Source organism: Nicotiana tomentosiformis, chromosome 1 (genome assembly GCF_000390325.3).
Source record: "Nicotiana tomentosiformis chromosome 1, ASM39032v3, whole genome shotgun sequence".
Taxonomy (NCBI): Eukaryota; Viridiplantae; Streptophyta; class Magnoliopsida; order Solanales; family Solanaceae; genus Nicotiana; species Nicotiana tomentosiformis.
Window position 1 is genome coordinate 39,121,051 of NC_090812.1, and position 23,320 is coordinate 39,144,370.

Here is a 23,320-nt window from a genome sequence, read left to right on the forward strand (position 1 = left end):
AGGCTCCACTTATTCCTATGTGTTATCTTATTTTGCCATGTATTTGGGTGTATTCCGTAATTCTCTGAGTTCTCATGTATATGTGTCTACACCCGTGGGTAATTCTATTGTTGTTAACTGTGTGTATCGGTCGTATTTGATTGTTCTTAGTGGTTTGAGACCAGAGCCGATTTAATATTGCTCAGTATGACAGATTTCGATATTATTTTGGTCATAGACTGGTTGTCGCCCTATCATGCTATCCTTGATTGTCACGCCAAGACGATGACGTCGGCTATGCCAGGTCTACCGCGGCTAGAGTGGAGAGGTACCTTAGATCATGTTCCTAGCAGGGTTGTCTCATTTATTAAGGCTCACCGAATGGTTGAGAAGGGGTGTGATACATATCTAGCACATGTGAGGGATGTTAGTGTTGATACTCTTACGGTCGAGTCAGTTCCGGTAGTGAGGGACTATTCAGATGTATTCCCGGTGGATCTTCCGGGCATGCCGCCCGACAAGGATATTGACTTTGGCATTGATTTGTTACCAGGCACTCAGCCCATTTCTATTCCACCTTATCGTATGACCCCAGCAGAGTTGAAAGAATTAAAGAACAGTTGCAAGAGTTGCTCGATAAGGGCTTCATTCGACCAGTGTGTCGCCTTGGGGTGCTCCTGCCTTGTTTGTAAAGAACAAGGATGGTTCTATACGAATGTATATTGATTATCGCTAGTTGAACAAGGTTACAGTGAAGAACATGTATCCATTGCCACGTATTGATCACCTATTTGATCAGCTTCAGGGTGCTAGAGTGTTCTCTAAGATCGACTTGCGTTCAAGCTATCATCAGTTGAAGATTCGGGAGCTAGATATCTCGAAGACTGCTTTCAGGATTCGGTATGGTCATTATTAGTTCCTTGTGATGTCTTTTGGACTGACCAACTCCCCAGCAGCGTTCATGAACTTGATGAATATTGTATTTTAGTCTTATCTTGACTCTTTCGTCATTGTGTTTATTGACGACATTCTGGTGTACTTCCAGAGTCGAGAGGATCATGAGCAGCACCTGAGGACCATGCTTCAGACCTTGAGGTAAAAGAAGTTGTATGCAAAATGTTTGAAGTGTGTTTTCTGGCTAGAGTCAGTGGCATTTTTAGGTCATGTAGTATCGAGTGAGAGGATCAAGGTAGAGCCGAAGAAGATTTAAGAAATGCAGAGTTGGCCCAGACCGTCCTCAGCTACGGGGATCTGGAGTTTTCTTGGCTTGGCGGGGTATTACCGTTGATTTGTAGAGGGTTTCTCATCTATTGCTACACCTATGACTATATTGACCTAGAAGGGTGCTCCGTTCAGGTAGACCAAGGATTGTGAGGAGGGCTTTCAAAAGCTCATGGTTGCTTTGACTACAACCCCAGTGTAAGTGTTGCCTACAGGATCGGGGTCCTATACGGTGTATTGTGATGCGTCGCGCATTGGTCTCGACACAGTTTAGCATATCTACCAGTAGCAGAGAGGCCTTTAGCCTTGGATGTTCAGGCCTTTAGCCTTGGATGTTCAGGCCTTGGCCAACCAGTTTGTCAGATTGGATGTTTTCGAGCCGAGTCAAGTTTTGGCTTGTGTGGTTTCTCAGACTTCTTTTTATGATCATATCAGAGAGCGTCAGAATGATGACCCCCATCTGCTTGTCCTTAAGGACACGGTTCAGCACGGTGATGCCAAGAAAGTCACTATTAGAGATAATGGTGTATTAAGGATGCAGGGCAGGCTATGTGTGCCTAATGTAGATGGTTTGAGTGAGTTAATTCTCCAGGAGGCTCACAGTTCACGGTATTCCATTCATCCAGGTGTCGCGAAGATGTATCAGGACCTGAGACAGCACTATTGGTGGAGGCGGATGAAGAAGGACATAGTGGAATATGTAGCTCGGTGCCTAAATTGTTAGTAGGTGAAGTATGAGAATCAACAAGCGGGCGGATTGCTTTAGAAGATAGAGATTCCGGAGTGAAAATGGGAGCGTATCACTATGGATTTCGTTGTTGGGCACCCACGGACTCAGAGGAAGTTCGATGCAATTTGGGTGATTGTGGATAGATTGACCAAGTCAGCTCATTTCATTCTTGTGGTTACTACTTACTCTTCGGAGCAGCTGGCTCAGGTTTACATTAGCGAGATTGTCAGGATTCATGGTGTGCCGTTATCTATCATATCTGACTGGGGTACGAAGTTTACATCACGGTTCTGGAGGGCCATACAACATGAGTTGGGTACTCGAGTGGAGTTGCATTTTATCCTCAGACGGACGGACAGTCCGAGCGCACTATTCAGATATTGGAGGATATGCTCCGTGCGTGTGTGATGGATTTTGGGGGTATTTGCGATAAGTTCTTGCCACTTACGGAGTTTGCCTACAACAACAGTTATCAGTCGAGCATTCAGATAGCACCGTATGAAGCTTTGTATGGTAGACGGTATTGGTCTCCGGTGGGTTGGTTCGAGCCAGACGAGGCTAGGCTATTGGGTACAGACTTGGTTCAGGATGATTTGGAAAAGGTTAAATTGATTCAGGACCGACTTCGTACAGCCCAATTCAGGTAGAAGCGTTATGTGGATCAGAAGGTTTGCGACGTTGCATTCATGGTTAGTGAGCGGGTCTTGCTCCGAGTTTTGCCCATGAAGGGTGTTATGAGGTTCGGGAGGAAGGGCAAGTTGAGCCCTAGGTATATCGGGCCTTTTGAGATTCTTGAGAGGGTTGGAGAGGTGGCCTACAAACTTGCACAACCACCTAGTCTCTCTGTAGTTTATCTAGTATTCCATGTTTCCATGCTCCGAAAGTATCACGGCGATCTGAGTATCACGGCGATCCGTCTCATGTATTAGACTTCAGCTCAGTCCAGTTGGACAAGGATCTATCTTATGTTGAGGAGCCGGTGGTCATTTTGAACAAGCAGGTTCGAAAGTTGAGGTCAAAGAACATCGCTTCAGTGAAATTTCAGTGGAGGGGTCATCTGGTCGAGGAGGCGACTTGGGAGACCGAGCATGATATGCGCTGTCGTTATCCTCATCTTTTCACCATTTCAGGTATGTCTCTATACTCATTTGAAGACGAATGTTTATTTTAAGAGGGGGAGGATGTAACGACCCAGCCAGTCGTTTTGAGAGTACTAGCCCCAAACCCCTATTTATTGCTCCCTCTATCTCATTTTTGGGTTTTGTGACTCGCCAGGAGGTTTGGTTTTTGGTTTCTTGGTGAAATGGGGCACATAGACCCTAAAATGGAAGTTTAAGTCGTAGAAATTGATTGTAGGTTAAATTGTATGAAGACAACTCCAGAATGGTGTTTTGATGGTTCCAATAGCTCTGTAGGGTGATTTTGGTCTTAGGAGCATGTCCGGATATTGATTTTCAGGTCCATAGGTCATTTCGGTGTTAATTGGCAAAAGTTGAAAAATTAGGTAATTTTTGAAAAGTTTGACCGGGAGTGGACTTTTGCTATCAAGGTCGGATTCCAATTTCGGAAGTTGGAGTAGGTCTGTAATGTCAATTATGACTTGTGTGCAAAATTTGAGGTCAATCGGACTTGATTTGATAGGTTTCGGCATCGGATGTAGAAGTTTGGAGTCTTAAAGTTCATTAAGCTTGAATCGATGTGCATTTCATATTTTTAGCATTGTTTAATGCGATTTAGAGGCCTGACTAACTTTGTATGGTGTTTTAGGACTTGTTGGTATGTTTGGTTAAGGTCCCGGGAGCCTCAGATTGATTTCGGATGGTTAACGGATCGAGTTGAAGTTTAAAGAATGGCCGAAGTGCACCAGTTCTGGTGCAACCGCACCTGCGCAAGATTGACCGTAGGTGCGGGCTCGCAGAAGTGTTAGGCCAAGCGCAGAAGCAGACCTGAAAAAGCTGGCCAATGGTCGCAGGTGCGACGAGGAGGTCGCAGAAGCAGTGTCGCTTCTTCGGAAGGACGAGCGCAAAAGTGGAAAGGCCAGGTGATCGCAGAAGCGGACTTGGTCCGCATGAGCGCGTGCGCAGAAGCGCTCCTTGGCCATGGAAGAGGAAGCGCATTTGGGTCCGCAGAAGCAGACGTGTCTGGACTAAGTGAGAACCGCACGTGCGATCGAAATTCCGCAAGTGCGAATTCACTTGGCAGAAAAGGCCTAAGTTCGAGGGTTTGATTTCATTCTCCACTTTTGGACCTAGAGAGCTCGGACTGAGGTGGAATTTCAACGGTTTTTCAGAGGAAACATTTGGGTAAGGATTCTTGACTTGTTTTTGATTAATTCCCACTAAGATATCATTTATTCTTCCTTTAATTAAGGATTTGGGTTAAGAAATTTGTGAAAAAGGCAAAAATATCCGTAGGCCGAATTTTGAGGTTTTGATCGAGAATTTTGTATCGTATTTGAGTAATTTTGGTAGGGGTGAACTCGATATCGAATGGGTGTTCGTATTTTGTGACTTTTACTCGATTTCGAGACATGGGCCCAGGTCTACCTTTTGGGGCAATTTTTCGATTCTTTGCTAAAGTCGTAGATTTACTATATAAATTAGTTTCTTATAGTTGTATTTATAGTATGTAATTACTTTTGGCTAGATTTGGGCCGTTCGGAGTCGGAAAGTCGAGGGAAAGGCATTCTTATCGACTGATTGAGCGAGATTTGAGGTAAGTGACTTGTCTAACCTTTTATGGGGGAAACTCCCCTTAGGTTTTGGTACTATTATGATATTTGAAATGCGTGAAGACCGCGTACGCAAGGTGACGAGTGCGTACTTGGATTAAATATTGAAAAATTCGGTTCTTGCTGAGTAGTTTTCTTTTAATTCCTTAACTGAGTTGCTCTAGCATGTATAGTCATCATGTTTAGCCTAATGTCACATGTCTACGTGTCTTAACTCTTACTTGCAATTTGTACAACATGCTTAATTAAACTACCTGCTTCCTTGATTCTTGTATTCAGTCTTTAACTATAGGATTCCTTGCTGTAAATTCGTTGTTCCATAGGTTATGAGTTGTGTATTTACTTTGGGACTACGAGGCGGTACCTCGGGAGTGCCCCTGTTGTATATTTACTTTTGCGACTACGAGGCGGTAGCTCGAGAGCTCCCCCTATTTTATATTTACACTTGGGACTACGAGGCGGTACCTCGGGAGCTCCCCCTGTTGCATATTTACTTTTGGGACTACGAGGAGGTACCTCGGGAGCTCCCCTTGTTGCGTATTTACATTTGGGACTATAAGACGGTACCTCGGGAGCGCCCCTGTTGTTTACCCTTATTTACTGTGTTGTTACCTTCTATAATTTCTCGTTGTTTCAATTCTCAGTCATTTCATTATATTGTTATATCTTCTGCTTTGTTTTTCCCTCTTATTCCAGTAGGGCCCTGACCTGACCTCGTCACTACCCGACCGAGGTTAGGCTTGGCACTTACTATGTACCGTTGTGGTGTACTCATGCTACACTTCTGTACATCTTTTTGTGCAGATCCAGGTTCTTCCTACAAGGACGGATACCAGTGAGATAGCTGTGCGTGGAGACTTCAAGGTATTTCTGCCAGTGTCCGCAGACCTCGGAGTCCCTCTTTTCCTTTATAATGTTTCTTTCTTTCTTTTTATTAAACTCTGATGTATAGAGACACTTAGCATTTTATCTTTAAAGCTTGTGACTTATTTTTACCGAATTTTGGGTGTTGTTATTATTTGACTCGCAGTTTTTATTATATTTCTTATGTTGGGGTTTTAGTTCAGTTTATATTCCGTTATTCCGCATAAATGTTAGGCTTACCTAGTCATTGCGACTAGGTGCCGTCACGATATCCTAAGGAGGGAAATTTGAGTCGTGACAACTTTCCTGTATCATGGTCTCATCATCAAGGTATTCAAACAAATTTGGTTTGATAATTGATAATTCAGCTAAAAGTAATAAATTTGTGAAATTTGGTAAACATTAGGGCTTAAAATTATCATTTGCCTATTGTGCCAAAACATTATCAACCTATCTAGTTGAGTATTGAATAAGTTGACCCTCTTTTTTGTTAATGTTTATAAAATTGGCATTTGCTTCATATTTTATATAATAGTAGAAGAAATAATGGCAATTCAAAATTAACAATGTTTTTGACAAAGCATAACAGAAAGAATCCCAGTGTACATATCAGCTTTTAAAATGGGAATCATATTCATCAATTAACATAGATGGTGCATGTAAAAGTAATCATGGAGAGCTTTCAGTAGAGACTTTCTCTCTCTACAATTATTCCCCTATCCCTAAGATGGCCCCATCCCCACCCCCTACACAAGACCAAATACCACCGCCAACACTGAAGCCCCCTGACCCACCGGACATTAGCTCAACACCAACGGAAGTTAAAACAACTCAAAAAGAAAAAAACTTAACAAAGATAAGTGTGTACCACCCTCAGTACCACCAAACAGAGGCAATGCCCGAGTAAACTAAGATAGAGGACACCTTCAAGCTTATTATCCTAAGCCAAGAATAAAAAATGAGAATCTACCATCCTTGGAGATTCTCAATCATCACTAAGGTCTTTGAAAAAAAAGTACAGCACCATATCCTAAAATTCAAGTTACAACAATTATGGAACCCTAGTGAACAGTTGATTCTTATAGATCTGGACTGGGACTTCTTTATTGTGAAAAGCGAAAAAGAAGAGAACATGACGAATGCTCTGGACGGAGGCCCATGGTTCATCATGGGACACTTCCTCTCAGTCAGAAAATGGGAGCCAAATTTTTGCCGGCAGATTCTAAAATCTAAGCCACGGCTATTTGGATTAGGTTACCTCAATTGCCTGCCAAATTCTACGATAAAGAAATCCTAGAAAAGGTGGGGAAGAGGGTAGGTAAACTATTGAAAATAGATACGCTCACCTCTGTCACCTTAAGAAGTAGATAGGCACGAATCTGTATCCAAGTGCCCATTAAAGTACCCCTCCGAACCACTATGATAATTGGAGAACATGGGCAACCGATCGAGTATGAGAGAGAGGGCATACTGTGCAAAGGGTGTGGGAGAATAGGTCATCTTTCCAGAAAAATCCCACTCCAACCGTCGCAAGGAACATAGGAGAAGGTAGAAACATCGACGATGAACAAAAGTGCGCAAGAGGAATGGAATTGGAAAGTGGTGGAATTCATATGGAGAGCACGACAAAAAGGGAAAATAGAAGAGAACAAAAAGCACAGGTAATAGGGGATAGTGGACAGCCGACCGGAAAGCGGGAAGTACACACCAGATTTAGGTAAGTTTGCCGTTCTTAGGAACATCGGGGAGGGCGGCACTAGGGCTATGGAACAAACGGGCCCAATTAGACAGACCCAACATAACCTACCTGGGCCACATCAATCCAACTCCCAGCAGGGCTGGCAGTAAAGGACAGGTGGGCCTAACGCACAAGCAATTGGGCCATTAGAAAGCAGTCCATGCCATGAACACATGCCATAGCCCATGCCCAAAATGGACCACACACCAGATACACGCTCTCACAACACACATGCACCAACTGTCACACATGCGGCCCCAGACAAAAGATACGCACCTACATCTGGTAAGTATATCTCACAAGTCTCCATCCCAAATTTGGTACCAACCAACCTCGATATTAGTCAATTAGTGGGGGCCACTCATGCACCAAAATCAATGGATAATACTACCAAAACTGGGAAAAGGGTAAGGGTTTTAATTCCCCTGAGTGACTTACCCACTCAAACTCCTACGTCTCATATTTCCCCTCATCATTTTCCTTCAAAAGATTTGACTGACGTCATCGCATTCCAAAGATCTCAAATGATGGGGAATTTCCATACACAGAAACCAAATGAAAGGGGAAAGGACTTAAAGGATAACTGGTGTATGACTAGAGAAGATAATCTCACTGTCAATCAAAATACCAAAAATGGAGAACATCCCAAACACCAAGACCACCAATGCCAAAATGCAGAACCAAGGATGGAAACCAGTCCCTATCCTTATGACATCGATACCCCTACCCATGGACCACATCCCAACCTCATGGATGGAGATGGCCCTTCTAGGGACTGCATTCCCTTTAACTTTCACAATAGGGTCAGTGCCCGTTACAGTGGTCATGCAAAACCACCATTTACCTGGCCAAAGTAGTCACTGCAAGTTTGAACCATGCAATGCTGAACTATGGCTGGCTCCACTGATGCATGACCAAGTAGCCCTAAGTTAGCATGCATTGTCAACGAACCAGCTGAGCTCACTCGTTGAGCAGATAAGCCACACCCTCCCATTCTTCCCACTACTATCCCCAGGGGAGGGGATTCCCATCCCGCCCTTCTCTTCATGGACACCAGCATGGACAATGATCCCACCACCAACCCAGATGGAAGGGTCGAAAAATATCCACGAGCACATAGAGGCAACCAACACAGAGTTGAAGGCAATGATAGCAAAACTGGGAGTGCCCAAAATAACAGCAATGCTCTTGCAATAGGAGGAACTAATAGAGTTCAGAGGGCCAGAGGGAGAATTGCTTATGGTACTTGTCGCGCCCTGTTTTCTCGCGAAAGCGAGTTTCGACATATGAAAACTCTTTTAAAGAAAATATTAAAAGAGAAGAGTCGCCACCTAACAATGTTTAAGGTGCGGTAGGGTACCTATTTGCAAATAACTCCATTTGACTAGTCTGTGTCACCAAAGATCGGGTAAGGGCTCAAATTATCTCAAAGAAAAGGTGTTAGACACTCCTTGAGGTCCACAACTGTGGGCCCCGACCGAATTTTAAGCTATGTGGATTATGTGATTAGGCTAGGTGATCAAATAAATAAAGATAAATATAGAAGTCGAGGAGTCTTATCATAACACATGAGAATCGGTACAAATCTTTAATGATTACAAGGATACAACTACATTGATCTTTATTAGATGACAAAGTGTAAATAACAAGTATATAAAGAAAAGGGGGTCCTAAGTTTTTTAGCCTAAAGGATCACCTCGTGCAACATAAATAATACTTCGCAACTCCCTTAAGGTAGGGAGTTGCTCATATTATTCAGTGGGCACAGACTATCATCCTGTACTACCCAATTACTATGTTGAAGTTGTTACCTAACTGCGCTCTAATTCAATTCTAAACAATACCCTATGCGTGTACTACACGTCCCATACATATGGTCTAGGAGGCTTTGGACCTCTATTTGGGTGGTTCTAGACTTTACCTAGGTTGCTCAAAATGATAAAACTAACCGTGCATTCAAAACAAGTAGGACTGCACATAATAGCAAAGAGTGGCTATTGCTAGCCTCCACACATAACGACAAAGCACGCAAACAAGTTCCAGGCTACACAGTAGACAATTTTCATATTAAGACGTATTTGAGTCGTCAAGTCCTATGGGTATGATTTCTATATGATTCTGATTTCAAGCGTCGTACAGGCAGTGCTGCTGTTCCAAATTAACTAATTTTCATATTACAAGTGTTATAAAACCTATAGATATGATTTCTAAGTTGTTTGCGCAACGGGAAGTGAGAGCTATTAGAAAACTTGGCATTACCAACGCTTGATTCTATAGACATGCTCTCTGGGAAAATAACACTATCCTATAGGCAAGATTTCTAATAGTTGGTATTTGAACTCGATTCTGTCATGCTTATCCTATAGGCATGCCATCTAGGCAGCAGTATAAAATAACAGAAGCAACCGATTAATTAATTAGTTAAGACCTTATAGTCATGAAATCTAGATGAGCACTAACAAAGGTATGCATTATTACAACCCTATAGGCATGCTTTATAATAATCATATAGAAGTAGGCATAAGAGTAGGTAAAATATTTAGTCAAACAATCATGCTTTGGAATAATGTACATGCATTAGGAAAGTTAAGTGAAGTGTGTGATTTCCTATAGGCATACTTTCTACTAGCGTGCAGAAGTAGAGCAAGTTAAACAAGATAACAAATAAAGTACATGGACCCTATAGGCATGTTCTCTACCCTTTATGCAAGAATAAAGCACGCCCATTCTCCAATTTCACTAACGCCCCAATTATTCATTATTACAAGTTACAGGACCAAAATGGAACAATACAAACTCAAAGATGACAAAATACAGACTGAAACAAATACAGGCCCCATCAAATAGTACATGACCACTATAAAATAACCTAGTAAATTTCTGGGCCTTCAGCAGCCTCACCAACCAACAGACCCAAATCTCAGGCTCACAAAGACAGTAGAATCTTTCTGAATCTAATGCCCATGTCCAACAACACATATGGCCCAACACCAGGCCCAACGAATAACTTACTTAGCCAAATGGATGCCAAACTTAACCATACGGGTGACAAATCGCTCATTAATTAAATAACTTTTCACATTTAACTTCTAAAGTTCTAACTAACAACAGTTCTAGCCGAAGCACATAGATAAGATCACATGAAATACTGACAAGTTCACAAGGCAGGCTCATGCTTGTGATAGAATTGGCCATCATAGGATAGTGGACTATTCCAAAAGAGTTTCAAAAGTAAAATGATTCAGAATTAGCCTAAAAGAACTTTAGACACAAGATTTAAATATGAAAATCTAATAGCGCCATAGACAAGAACAAATAGAGCATAGCCTCCACATTAAAGTTTTAAATGAAGGCCTAGTGAAAATAATATAACAGAACAGGTTCATGATCGAGCAAACACTTAGTTGAGAATGAGAAAACTTTAACATGCTGAGCATCAGTCATAATACCAAAGTTCAGAAACAATATCAGAACTCATTATAGGTTAAAATATATCAACTCCAGATTAACAGGACATGCAGACACTAGGTCTTGGTAACATATAGGAGAAGGGGCTAGATATTGCATCTCATTCTAAAGGTCTTTAGGCAATATTAAAGAGCACTGGATTGAACAAATCAGGGAGCACACGTTAAGTAGAAAGAAAGTATGTTTGGCTAATCAATATGAACACGAAATAAATCTAGGAAAGCATTAAGTTATACATAAATGATTTAACATGAATTAGAATATATTCTAGGCATAAATTGATTTATCACAAGAATTCAGAACATGGTAGAAGATAAACTCGGGACAAGAAGTAGATGTAAGCATTCATACACACACAAGCACACCACGCTAGATATGCTTAAGAAAGCTAGAATCAGAGTTAGAATTTAGGCTAGTTCAAATGCTAGAAAATATAGAACCACGAGAATAACTTTAGAGTAAATAGGCTACAAACAAAGATGACATAGTAGCATATTGATTCACAAAAGTCTCAATGACATAGATATACAGAGCAATAACACACACGGACAGAGAATGAAACTACAAAGGCCAAAGGTACTTACCAGTTACAAATTAACAAACAAGTAAATGAAAAGAGCAATTTCCAGAACTAATTCAATTAACAGTAGCAAAGAGTAGCAGAATCCCCAAAATCCCAGTGCATCAGAGTTCCCAAGGGTCTCGAATGAACCCCGGACAGTGCTCGCACTGAGAAAGAACGCAATCAAATTCGAATGGCCTTGGCTTTCAGTCGGCCAAGGTCTCAAATTTCAGAGTATAATGAGTGAGAATGAGAGAATAACGCAGTCATTAAGGTCTGTCAAAAAGGGAATTGGGGAGGGGTTACATAGTGGTAGAAATCGAATAAGCAAACATGAAAAACAATTAATCAAATACAAATAAGGAAAGAAAATCACATGCAATCAATAATAAAACCAGTGAAGGAAAAAATTGAAATTTCAAACCCTAGTTCGATGAAAATCAAAGATTGGCTGAGGATCTTGGTAAATCAGGCCCATATAACCTGGTAGTAAGTGTACATAGATGAAATATCGTTTAAGTCTCAAAGGTGAAGCCGATTTCCCTTGATTCGGAGACTGGTATTTACCAAAAGTGAGGCAAATACTAAGTAACATCGTAATCTTGTAAGTAGAAATGAGGTAACGCGTAAAAGGTAAGAGAATCATAGAAGGAATCCATGATTTGATCGGATTCGAAGAAGATTTAGGGAGGCGGCTAGGGTTTGTGAAGTGAGGGGAGGGTTTAAGAGCGTATAGAGGAGACTGATGAGGGGAAATGGGTTAGGGTTTCAGGGTTTGATTAATTAAAAGAGCTTGGGTGAACGAGAGTCATTGATCTTGAGAGATCAATGATAAGGATTTAAAGGATGAACGAGGCAGGTTGTTTAAACCGGTACCGACCGGGTCGAATTAGTGGGTCGTTTGGCATGGGATCTGTGAGGCTTAATGGAGATAGGCCAGTTGTTTTGGGCCTTGATTTGGTCTGACATTAGCTCAAAATTGGGCTACAATTTAAATACATGAAATTCATTAAAACATAAATTATAAAAATGACTAATAAATAATAAAAATACTATTTGTGCAGTAAAATAACAACTTAAAAATATAAGAAAATCTATTTTGATATAAATAATATAATAAATATAATTATGTAAAGAATATAGGCTATTATTATAAAATTATATAAAATAGCTTTAAAATACAAATATAATTATATAAAAACAAAGTAAAATAGTATGAGACATATGTGTGGATGCAAATAATAAATTCGGATGACTAAGTCACCACAAAATAGTTTAAAGGGTAATCAATTTTAAAGCTTTTAGAAATTATGAAAAATTATAGAAAACACTTGTATGACTCTTGTAACTTGGTGATGATACAGGAATGATATTTTTAAACATATATGATGTTTATAAAAATATGAGGGCAAAATTGGGTATCAACAGTACTATGCCCAGGGAGCATGGTAATGTGCGAAGTAAGTCTAAGGCTAGTCTTAGAACAAGACTTAGGAGACTCAACTGTGAAACTAAGCCTAGTAATGGTACAAACAGACACCTAGACCACTCCTAGAATGGAGAATCAAGAGGGCACATCAGAGAAGAGGAAAAATTCATGGAAAATGAAGTCTCCCACCAATCACAAGTTGCTAATAAACTTCATCATAGTGGGTAATTTAGGAGACACTGTGCAAAAATGGTTAAGCTACACAAACCTGCAATGCTTGTTCTCCTGAAAACTAGGATGGTCGAGCATAAACACTTGATTCAGGAGTTAGGCTTCTCTGGCCAAATCCAAAACCCAATTGTGGGTTTGTCATGAGGTATTGTCATCATGTGGAAAGATGACATTCTGAAGATTGATGAGGTCTCCACCACTCCTCAGGGCATCAATTTCATGGTCAAGGTAACACCTTCTTCCACTCCTTGGATGTTTACTGTTGTCTATGCTAGCAATACTTATGCTAATAGAAGGAACCTTTGGAACCAACTTAGAGTTATACATGATAACTATAATGGGAGCTGGTTGGTGGGAGGGGGCTTCAATGAAGTCCTAAGGGCCAGAGACAAGCACAGGGAAATTGTATTTCTACCCCAAGAGCTAACTTATTCTGACTTGGTGAGCGTTTGGCCACTTGCTAATCGCGGCCAGAGACAAGCAGGGGCGTTTGGCCACTTGCTATTCGTGTTCGCGATTAGGGGTGCGCGTTCGCGAAGCCTTGGAGGAGGCAGTGCTTCTCGATCGCGAGTGGGACTACGCGATCGCGTAGAGAGGCAGGCAGGAGGTGGCACCCGAAATTTGTTCTACACGTTCGCGTGTCTGGTGTAGCATTCGCAAAAGGGGGGAGGAGTTGGTCACCACGTTCGCCACCGGTGCATCGTGTTCGCATAGGGGAGTTTTGGAGCTGGAGCAGGAATGCTCTTCGCGAACGCGAGGATAAGGCCGCGTTCGCGAAGAAGGTCGGGTTGGGCAGTGTTGTTTTAAAATTGGAGGTTTGGCTCATTTTCACTTCCCTTCTTCCATGGGAGCCGACTTTGGAGTGATTATTGGAGTGCCATTTTCATCGTCAATCATGAGCTAAGTGGTTTCTACACATTGTGAGTTAAATACACGAATTATACATGGATTTGAACATGAAAATTGGTGGAAATTTTGAGATTTTGAAGAAAACCTAGAATTTGATATTTTTGGATTTTGACCACGAAATTGGACATGAAATTTGGAATAAAGCATATATTTGAGTTCGTAGCATCATGGGTAAAGTTTATCTTCGAAAATTTTCAGAATTCGAGCACGTGGTCCCGAGGGTTGACTTTGTTGACTTTTCAAGCAAAGTTGGGAATTGATATAAATTGATTAATTAAGAGTATTAGAGTGTATTTTTATTGGTTTGCACCTTGTTTGACTAGTTTCGGATTGATCGGGCTTTGGTTTGAGGTGTTAGAGAGGCGCAGGAGCCGGTTATGGAACTTCGGAGCAAGTTTAGTCTCATGTCTCACCTTGTGAGGCGAAAACTACCCCTAGGTGATATTATTGTTATGTGCTACTAGTTTTGGGTGCTACGTACGCACGAGGTGACGAGAGTCCGTACGTACATAGCTAAAATATGTTTATGTCCGGGTAGACTTAGGACTTTATCATGTAATATTTAAATTATTTGAACTCATTCTGCTGGTTTAATTAATTGAATTTAGAATTGAAATTGATTTGGAAATATATATATATATATATATATATATATATATATATATATATATATATATATATTAGCCCGAACCTTATCACCATGAGTTGTTGGCAAGTTATTTGAGAAACGATAAAGGTTATATTCACCTTGTACTCATGTACTGTATTGTAAGCACGTGTCTCGTAATTTGATGATTTTCTTCCTTTATTGTGGGGCGGGCCGAACGCCTCGGCAATATAATAGATGCATTTATGGTTCGTGCCGCTCGACCCTCGGCAGTGTACATATTATTCTGGATCGGGCCGAACAACCTCGGCATAATCGCTGACAGTCCGAATATTCACGAGATTATCCTTCCACTGATGCTTGGCCTTTTATATGGAATTCCTTATCCGTTTGATACTGGCACTTGATATATCTGAGTTGTTAAGGTATAATACAAGACTGAGAAATTCATACCCTTTAAAAGAAATTTTTGAAAGATTATGTAACTTACATATTTACCCCATTATTGATGTGTGCTTCATATCTGCTTATGATTTATTATTTTGCTTTATTGGACCTCTAGTAAGTGCGATGTCGACCCCTCGTCACCACTTCTCTAGGATTAGGCTAGATACGTACTGGGTACGCGTTGATTTACATACTCATATTACACTTATGCACTAAATATGCAGGATCTAACATGTTCAATTGGTGGTTATCTTGGCGCGTAGGCGCAACTATTGAGGAGACTTTATGCTGAACTGCATTCTAGGCTACGTATCGCAGCTCACAGAGTTTTCATCGTACCATTTACTCTATCTTGTCTTATTTACATTCCAGACAGATGTTGTATTATTATTGTACTCCTTAGTAAATGCTCATGCACTTGTAACACCGGGTCTTGGGATGTTCTAGATGTTGTTGTGATTTTACTTAGCATTTACATACTTTTATTATCTATTCTATTTAAAGTGTAAGCTTCCATGATTTTAATTCATTGATTTCTTTATCTAATAAAATTCACGATTTCGAAAATAATAAAATGTGTAATCAAGTTGGTAGTTCATTGTTGGCTTACCTAATGACGACGTTGGGCGCCATCACGGCCTATAGTGAGTCTTGGGTCGTGACATATTTTGATGTCCTAAATATTAGGATTTCCTATATAGTCATTCAAATAAGAAAAACTTTAATAAGTAAAATTTTAGTTGACTTCAAAATACTAAATATTAGGCAAATAGTTAAATGACTATTTTGTTTAGTGTGAATTCTATTTTAAATGGGTAAAAAAGACGAACAATATTTCGCTAAGGAGCTTCGTGCTTTTAATATAGTATCGATTAAAAATATTAATTTTTCTACCAAAACAAATACCAAGCAAAAAAGAAAAAGCACAAAAAGAAGCGGAGCATTTTCATATATACTCACTTTTCGGGCCACCATTGAAGTTATACCCGCATTACATAAAATTTTGTCAAGTGTATCCCCTCGAATCTGAATTAGTTCAATCTCTTCAATGCAACTTCAGAAATCAAATTTGAAGTTCTTCTATCTTGTAAATGCAACTTCAGAAATTCCAATATTAAGTAGTTCAATCTATTAAATGCAACTTCAGATTTCGAATCTTAAGTTCTGAAACATAAACTTGTTCTTCGAATTTCAACAATCCAATATACCATTCAATGGACAAATCTACTCCAAATGAGCTCAAATTTAAAACATAACTTTCAATTATCATAAAAAATATATCTCAATCATCAAGTTATCAAAACAACAACAAATTTAATAAACTCATTTGCAACTAAGAAGAAGAAGAAGACGAAGAAAATCTAAGCGCAAAGAAGAAAAAAAATCAATAAAGAAGAAGAGAAAATTGTATGTATTTAAAGTTATCTTAAAATTAGGTATCGGTTAAATATTTTTAAAAAGTGAATACAAATTCAACTAGTTGCGCAAAACTGGATGCCACATAAAAATTTTACAAAAGAAACATATAAATTCTGAGGATTATTTACTGCACGATACAACTAGTTGGTCCAAAGAAAGCCGTATCACGTACGGTATTTGGGTTCAATATAAAAGGAGTTCCTTTCTCCTTTTCAGTGTGGTGGCTTGGGTGATTATTGGATTCCCACCTAAAAGAACCGGTGTTACATTGGGCCTTCTACTTTAATCGTTGTAAGTAATAACCTCATAATTTGTTTGGCCAAAGTTTAAAAAATTAAAAGTACTTTAGTTTTGGGGAAAAGATGTGCTTATTTTAAAAGAGTTAAGACCTTTTGTTAAGTTTGTGCGAAAAGTATTTTTAGTTGTTCTATGGAAAAAAAATCTAATCTTAGTCATTGTCCACGACATATCTACCATCAAAGACTCACAAAAATGCTCTCTGTTTCTATATTTAATTTACATCTTAATTAGATGAAATTGAAAAACACAACTAAAGCCTCTCATAATAAGTAGATTAAATCAATTAGCATTTTGAAAAATACTAATTGTAAATGAATCTTTATATGTCTTTTTCATAAGTGGACGTTCATGCACTTTCAAAAAGATTGACCTAACACAATCTGCTTTTTTGATACCTACAAAAGTTATTTTCAAATGATTTAATCAACACAAATTGGTGCTATCTGAAAGTACTTTTGACTCTATTTGATAAAATATTTTTCAAAACAAGCAGATTTTAAAAATTGGCAAATAGGCTCTTACTAGTGTTTTTCACTTCCAATATGTTGAGCACAACTTACATACGCCTGATCGAACACGACGCCTTTACACTTAACTTAGGGGAAAATGACATTGTATAACCTCTTTCAAAATAATAGCCGAAAAAATATATATTTTATATATATAATTATTTATGTATGTTATATACAAATTTTATATACTTTTTTGGCTATCGGATATAAATAATTTTTGACGTGGGCTAAAAGTAATATTTGCTCGAATTGGCTAAGCCGAAGCCCATAAAGCACACCTATTTAGCTAATTGTTCAATTAAGTATACAACTTAGTTGGTGAAAAAAGCATACAAATTAGTTATCAATTGAGTGGTATTTTTATCTCTCTTGATTAATATTAATTTTTTTTAGACGTTGTCACGCCTCGTTACTAATAAAATATTTATCAGCTTTATATAAGTTCATGCCTATGGTTCATTTCATATAGTGTATCTCAGTAATCCTATTTGATGTTTTGTACTTCAATACCACACAAGAGGGGTGATTTGTGTGGTGTCCAATTTTCTCGTGCACAGATTATAGAAGGACATGGTTCTTCTATGTGTTCCTTATACTACAGTTACGGAATAATAAATACATAAAGTAAAGAACACAAGTATTTTTACGTGGAAAATACCTTACTCAAAAGGTGAAAAAACCACGACCAACGATCCAGTAGGATTTTTTCCAACACTTCACTAAATCACCGAGCCAAAAACAGCGTTTGCAAAACTCTTGTAAACTTAAGGATTACCTATAACCCCTTGTGGCAACCAGCCTCAGGCTGTTGCGACAATTTCAAGTTAACTCTAACTTGAACAATACACTCAGAGTACCTAGTACAAATGCTTCTAGAGAAAGCTGAAAGGTACAACTCAAAAGCCTTATTACAATGAAACTAGAATAAAAGACAGACAATTGGAACTGGTTCTTCTATCTGGTTCATGTTGCTTCAGGTTCGCACACTTGAAACACACAAGAATTGCTTGCAAAATGTCTCGCTATTTTGCTCTCAATTCTTGCTTAACTTCAGCGTTTGTGCGTCACCTGTAAAAGAGAACAAACTAATATATATGGAGTTAGTAGAATAAGAAATAACTAGAGTTCTAATGGTATACTCTTCCTTGGTGGAAGAGTTCTAGTTATCTTCAACTTCTAACTTCTCCCTTATCTAGGATAAAGTTCTCTTCGAGTAAAGGGTCTTACTCCTTATCAATTATGCAACCTTTTCGTTTAGGAGATATTAGATATAACCGCTTAAGCTTATCCCCTTCACGTGCATGCCTTATGCTTGAATCTATCTGTGTATGTGTACACTGTGTATGGACCTGGTTCATGCATGTGTTCCTTTGTCAATCATCAAAATAAACTTAGGCCAACAAATTACCCCTTTTTTGATGATGACAAACTCTGTACTTTTCATAAGCATGAAACTTGTTTCAACTCAGCTCAACATTAACACAATGTTAGAATACTTTTCATTTTAAAGTCACAAATCATCAAGGATCAGGTTCATTTGCTTATAAACATCACAATCCAAAGTAAAAAAGCACAACTTGTATTTCCCGTTTTGGCATCATCAAAAAAGTTGCATAATTATGTTAAATAACCAGATTTTATTAGATCTTACTCATGGCCATTTAGGCTATTTCAAATACAATTATGAAGTCAAGTATCACTTATAATCTAAGGATATTAGCCATCTACGAAACATCAACAAAAAATTAGAGAAAAAACAGTTGATTATCATTGATAAGTGTCATCCATAAAGCATAGAAGGAAGTAAAAGTACTGCACTATGAGCAAAAAGACCAAAAAACATCCCATTCGGGTCACTAGGCTAGGGAGGGTTTAAGGCTGGGAAGGACCAGGTTCTTGGTGTCACGCCCCAAAACTGAGGAGCGTGACCGGCGCTCAACCGAGTGAACCCGACCGAGCAAGCCTGTTGGATTTTCTTCTATCCAAACTCATCCACGAATGAAGATAATACATATTTTTATTAGTTAGACAAAAACATGATCATGTCTACAATACCAATTCATTACTAATAGTTTTCATCATTTTTAAAGTCTCAAATGGAACAAGTAATACAACCACAACACAACATAGTTTGTCTTTCCAAGCACCAATACACAATCCATACTATATCTACGGAGCCTCTATAGATAAAGAACAGTACAATGATGATGCCGGCAATAAGGCCTCGGCTATACCTCAAACAGAATACACAAAGAACAAAAGATACATGACTCCGGGATGAAGTGGGGCTCACCAAGTCAGCTGGGAAGAAGGTGTACTGCTATCACTGATTAATACCTCCTGCTATGGAACCACCTGCATCCATTTAAAGATGCAGCGCCCCCGGCAAAAGGGACGTTAGTACCGTCGAATAGTACTAGTATGAAAACCAAACACCAATTTAAGAATTTAGAAACACAATATGAATATGATGCATTAGGGTGGCAATAGAATAATATAGATAACCGTTTAAACCAGAGCAAGCTTATTAAGAGCTATCAATAACATTTATATGATTTAAGATGAGATCCTCTATAACCATCTTCACACAAAGCGGCTCCGCTGCTTCACCCGATGTATGCAGGTGGAGGTGTAAGTACAATACCACCACTCTACTCATGCGGTCCCGCTGCCTCACCCCAATGTATGTGGGTAGATGTACAACCATAGTACCAAGAACCTATACAAAACGGCTATGCCGCCTCACCCCCAATGTATGCGGGTGGAAATGCATCAATGATACCAATACCAACACAAAGCGGTTATACCGCCTTACCCAAATATATAGATGTGGGTGGTAGTGCAACAATAATACCAAATCATACACGAAGCGGCCATGTCGTCTCACCCCAATATATGCGGGTGGAGGTGTAACAACAACGCCAAAATCATACACAAAGCGGCCCTGCCGCCTCACCCCAATATATGCGGGTGGAGGTGTAACAACAATATCAAAATCATACACAAAGCGGTCATGCCGCCTCACCCCAATATATGCGGGTGGAGGTGTATCACAATCCCAATCTCTACACAACTTAGCATAATAACTTTCACATAAATCACGACTTGAAATTATAACATGTGGATACACAATCCATAGTTTGGAACACATCCTCAATTTATAATGCAATATGATAAGAGCATTTGAAACACGAATTGAACATATATCTTTATCACAAAACTTATCGGAGTACTCGATTTATAATCAACATCTTGGAACTTACAAGGTTAATGGGAATTCCAGTTCTTAAAGAATAGTTTAGCCAACATACCTCACTTGAGCTTCCTTACACTCTAAATGTTCCGGACTTCTTAGCAATTTCAATCTATTTTAGAAATATAACAAATTGAACCAAAATTAGGAAGATGATCATGGTTCTAGCTCATTTGAGAATTTTATCAAATACTAGGTGTGCATAAGGTTTCAAGGTCCTTTTATGGAGGATTCCATCATCCCACAACCCAATCTTTACCATGCTTAGTTCAACAATCTTCCTACACCCCTTGATATCACATGCATATAAAATAAGCAATTCTCATGCCCAAAATATATCTTGCTAATTACCCATTTTTAGATAATTTCGAAATTAGGGGTTAGAGTGTAGAATCTTACCTCTAGGATTAAGACCTAGTGAGTTTTCCTTCTTAATCTTCTAAAATTTGAGCAAAAATTGAAGAACAATTATTGAGGAACACCTTCTCACTCTAACGCACTCTCTCTCACTCTAAAATATCAAATTTTAGCTCACAAATGGCCCAAAGCGTGTATTTAACGAAGTAGGGTCGGATTTTAAAAACCCAAAAATGAAGCTCCGGAACAAGGTCTGCGATCGCATAGTCGATATGCGAACCGCATATCGGTCGCATAATTGGTGACCAAACCCGGCCAAACATCTGTCTGTGTCTGCGGTCACTATGCGGCCCGCAGACCTGTTCTACGGTCGCATAATGAACCGCATAACAGTTATGCGGTCGCATAGTCGACCGCATAATTCCATCCAAAGTGATCCTCTCCTGCCTCACTTCTGCGGCCATTATGTGGCCCACAGAGTGATTCTGCGGTCGCATAATGGACCGCAGAAACGTATTTTCTGCCAAAAATTTTTCTTTCCTTTCCGGTGCATTATTCAACCCAAAAAGTCCAAGCCGCGAAGAATTTTTACAATCCTCAAACACGTAAGCCTAGTCTGGCACCATAAAATATTTTTTTTTTCTTTTGGAAAAAATATTTACGGGGCCTTACACTAGGTTTATGGCCCGAAGCAGTTTCAACATGTCATGAAGAATGTATTCATTCCTCTCCTTTTCTTTTGCAAGCTCAGTCTTGAGAGCATCCCTCTCAGTTTCTACTTCTGCTAGCCTCTTCTTCAGGCTCTCAATCTCAGCATCCTTAGCCCCACTCTCCTGCACCAAGGCTCTCACTTTGGTATTCACAGACACCCTCTTGGATGAACCAGGTTCTTTAGGAGTAGTATGGACTTCATAGTCACATATAGTCAAAGTGATCTTTGCTTGTGCTAACATCTCATTTCTTGAGGGGAACCTTGAAGTGAGCAAGCATAACAGTGAGAATGAGCTCATGGGGTATGGAATGAATTTTGGTGCCAGTTAGTACCCTATCAAGGAGCTAGATGATAAACCCCGGCCAATTGATCTGCCTCTCACTATCCAGGCACTCCATAAGGATCAGGTCCATGAAGGTGGCAATGTGCCTTCTTTCCTGCCTGGGCAACATAACCTTGTTGACAAATTCAAAAAGCAACTTGTGGGCAGACTTCATCTCACTTTTGTACATAGCCTTGGGTTGTAGCTCTAACTCATTGTTAGCAAGTTTTCTTGTAATGGAAATGGGGGTGGGAAGGTTTTCTAGGCATGGCCATTTCAGTTTCTTGTAGTCATTGTACCCTTCAGTAGGTACCCCTAGAATTTTTCCCAGTTCGTTGTCGTCAAAGCTCACAATCATCCATTTCACAGTTAGCCATAAACTACACAATTTCTGCTCGGGCTAGTCTTCCTTCCATCTGAAGGATCATGTCCTTCCATCCCTGAAGTTCTAGTTTCTCCAACAGCATCACCATTCCTTCCTCCTCTAAGTCCTTGAGGAGTCTACCTTTCAATATTGTTCGCTTGCCAAACTTCACCATTTTGTCATGTTCCTCATCAACAGGCTTTGAAGGAGACTTCTTTTTGGAAGTTTTTCTTTTCTTTACTTTTGGAGTCACAACATCCACCTCCTCTGCCTCGTCTTCATCATAAAGGACCATGTCCATCTCCTCAATCTCAATTGCCTCAACTGGTTCACTCACTGTCTCCTTTCCCTTTACAGCAACTTTTCTTTTACTCTATTCTAAGGCTCTTTCAAGTTCAGCTTCACTCTACTTCTTCAGACTCCTTATAGCTCTTTCTCTTGTAGGAGGAGTCTTTACAAGGATAGAAGATGCAGCCTTTCTTTTCTTGTGTGCCCTAGCAGTTCCAGGAATCTTAACTCATGAACTTTTCTTCTTCTTTGGATTGTAGCTATCAGACACTCTTTTCAGTAAATCTTTGAGGGGTTCCTGCACATATGGAACAGGTTCTTGGAACTTCTTCCTCAACCTAACCATCCCCTCAGATGCACTAACATCACCGGATCCACTACCTCCTTCTTCTCTTCAACTTTCTTCCTCCTCAACAGCTTCCTCACTCCATATCACCATAGCCCATGTTTGCTCAGTCAACCCAACAGGAGTAGGTAAAGATTCAACCACTCATTATTTTTCCTTTCCCCTTACATCTCCTTGAACACCCTCACTATATATCTTATTTTTACCACCAATTCTTTCAGGTGCAGTAGTCTCTACCCAGTAATAGTACCAACCAGAACAAATCTGTTTTCCAAATTTTCATCCACTTCAGAAATGACATCAGAAGCAATATTTAGACCAAATGTTACATGTTCTGTTTCAGATCATCCCCCTCAGTTCCAGACTTAAAAGATTCTTCTGATTTTTGGGGTTCTTCTGCTTGGATTGCTTTCAATTTCTCATTTATTTTCTTGATTTGTTCACTGCCAGAGACTGTCTTACGATCAAGCATCTTGAACCTTTCTTTCTTAGAGGTGGTTGTGGTTGAAGGTGTGGTCAAAGGATTAAGTG